Source organism: Octopus bimaculoides, chromosome 7, assembly GCF_001194135.2.
Source record: "Octopus bimaculoides isolate UCB-OBI-ISO-001 chromosome 7, ASM119413v2, whole genome shotgun sequence".
Lineage (NCBI taxonomy): Eukaryota > Metazoa > Mollusca > Cephalopoda > Octopoda > Octopodidae > Octopus > Octopus bimaculoides.
In genome coordinates, this window is record NC_068987.1 from 56707666 (window position 1) to 56710524 (window position 2859).

The following is a 2859-nucleotide window of genomic DNA, read 5'->3' on the forward strand; positions in this document are numbered from 1 at the left end:
ATGCATATGTGGGCACAGGACGTCACGAAACGTGATGTGTGTGTGTGTGTGTTTGATGCGTTGTCTATAGTCAAATATCTTTATCTTTATCAACCATTCGAAACGTCGAGCAAATCCACTCTGCTTCGTGAAATTCCTAAAATTAAGAAGACAATCAAATCTTCGTTCAACCATTTCTTTCCTTTCTTCCAACCCACTAAACATGTACTATTAGTTAAGACGTAAAATTTTTTGTAACAAGACCCACAAGATGAGTACTTGCATGCAAACATTTTTTTTTATTTATTATTATTTTGCAAGCACGACAAACGAAATTTCCATTTACTAATGTGTACACAAAAGTCTCTGTATAATTATAGGGCGTCATAGCAATATTTGCGTATGACAGAATACTAGTTATTGTTATGACGAAGTAGACTGTAACAACACCAAAACAATATTCCCTTTTTTACTTTTAATTATTCACGTAACAAATTTCCTTTTACAAATTCCCTCCATGCTTAAACTTCCGATTTAACCCATTTTCTACATGATGTACTTTCACTTTCAGTTCATTTGCTTTTTTTTTTTAAGGTTTCTTTCTGTTCGGTATTTTTTTAGTTATACATGGGAGACAAACAAGTCGGTCGCTTTTGATACAGAGTGTATTTGGGAAGAAGAAAAAAGGACACGTTATCAATAAATGTTTACTTGAGAAACAAATTCAAAACGTTGTAATGAAATTCAATATCAAAGAATTAAACATACATAGACGAAGAGTAGAGTAGGGATGTGTAAGAGTATATACAAATATAAGCATACACATATAAACATATCAATAATAGCAATATCAGTAGATATACACACACACACATACTTATCTATCTATCTATCTATCTGTAATAGATCTTTTATATTTATGTGTGTGTATATATATATATATATATATATATATATATATTATATATATATATATAATACTAATGGCAACAATGATATTGACGATGATGATGATGATGATGGTGGTGGTGATGGTGTTAGGTTTATTTGCCATAAGGACATCATTTTACAGTGCAACAAAATAAATAAAAAAAGGTTAATATTATGTACGCTAGAATATTTCATCATGCGTGCTTACATGCATACACGCATACACTCCATTCATAGTGTATGCGTGTGTGAGTGTATGCATGTGTGTGCGTGTATATGCGTGCGTGTGTGGCTGTACATAAATGAATACAAATGTATATAAAAAGCGAAATGTCAAAACAACATTTAGAGAGAGGAAAACGAACAGGGAGTTTTAAAAAACGGAACTTACCTATGTCTACTGCTACACGCGAATATATTATTACATCCCCATGTGTTGGTGGCGTGCCAATTCTTTAGAAATGGTCGATAGATGATAAATGGATAGCTAGAGAGGATGCAAGGAGAACAAACCAATGGATGAAGTGAGGTGGCGGGGTACATGGCCGTTCGACTGGCAAGTCGGTTTTATTCTGTGTGTTTACTGTTGTTGTTCTCTATCACATCAGCTGAAGCGTACAGGCTGTTGTAATATTTATACATCGTAGATGCGGACCAGGAGGCGGCTAGCTATCAAACCAAATAAATAGCTAAATAGATAGCAAGCCAGCTAGGTAGCTGCACATGCTAGTAACCTATGTGTGTGAGTGTATTCCTTTCTTTTAATCTTCCTTCCTTTCATTCATTCATTAATTCATTCGTTCGTTCGTGCGTTCGTTCTTTTCTTTTGTAGCGGTAATGGCTTGTAAGGATTAACCCATTTTTGCTACGGAAGAGATAGACTACCTAAATTTTAGCCTTTGGGTTGTTATTTCTAGCAAAGAAATTTGGTTATGATTACCAGAATCGCCCCTTGGGACATGGAGCCAGAGGTGTTGTTGTTGCTGCTACTTCTGCTACTGCTGCTGCTGCTGTTATTGTTGTTGTTTAACCCCAGGTTTGTTCTCAGCAAGCAGACTTATACTCAAAGGTATTACAACAGCGATCATCGAGTTTTATTATCGAGCTACAGTACACGTAGGACCATATTATTCAATGAGCTATTCTTTTCTAAGTCGGTAAGGTGTGATCTCGAGATAAATTTAGCTCCTATTTCTAGCAACTCAAGCGATTGTGTTGATGCTCACTCTCTAGGTTGCGGAGCCAGAATTTATATTTCAACTTTTTTTTTAGACAATAAGAAATGTGAATATGCAACCTTACGACTTTAGTGAGTAGTGCACTCCACTGACTGCTAATTCACCGCTATTCTGCTGCCAACAACAATAACAACGCTGATAACAACAATAGCAACAACAACAACGACGGTAATATACGAGCCAACAAGAAATGTGGTCCCTTGACCCTCTAGAAATTGCAGCCAAATCTTTATTAAGTTACCTGTTACCGTCTTAAATGAAAACGTAAACGACTCTTCCAATAAGGTAATCCATGATATGCTATTTCCAAAAAGAGACAAGATGGCCATGGAGGGATGTGTTTGATCATGGGTTTGCATAGCCAACACTGTTGACCTCGGGTTAAACAACATCAATAGAGCAGTATATGAGAAACCCCTAAAAGGGCTATTACAAATATATATAAATATATCTCTTTACTCTTTTACTCTTTTACTTGTTTCAGTCATTTGACTGCGGCCATGCTGGAGCACCGCCTTTAGTCGAGCAAATCGACCCCAGTACTTATTCTTTGGAAGCCTAGTACTTATTCTATCGGTCTCTTTTGCCGAACAGCTAAGTTACGGGGACGTAAACACACCAGCATCGGTTGTCAAGTGATGTTGGTGGGACAAACACAGACACACAAACATATACACACACACACACACACACACACACACACACACACACA

The 2859-nt window shown here is 36.6% G+C and overlaps 2 protein-coding genes across 6 annotated transcripts in view; one reads left to right on the plus strand and one right to left on the minus strand.

Moving 5' to 3' along the window:
* LOC106875820 (heat shock protein beta-1) overlaps positions 1-2250 on the minus strand; it is a 72426-nt gene extending 70176 nt beyond the window's left edge. For 2 of the 4 annotated variants that reach the window (XM_052969705.1, XM_014924102.2), the window contains exon 1: positions 1301-2250. The gene's annotated coding sequence lies outside the window, so the exon portion shown is untranslated. The remainder of the gene's footprint in view (positions 1-1300) is intronic. The other 2 variants (XM_014924105.2, XM_014924101.2) reach the window with 2 other exon arrangements.
* LOC106873894 (uncharacterized) overlaps positions 1-2859 on the plus strand; it is a 161052-nt gene that overhangs the window by 90054 nt on the left and 68139 nt on the right. The window lies entirely within an intron of this gene.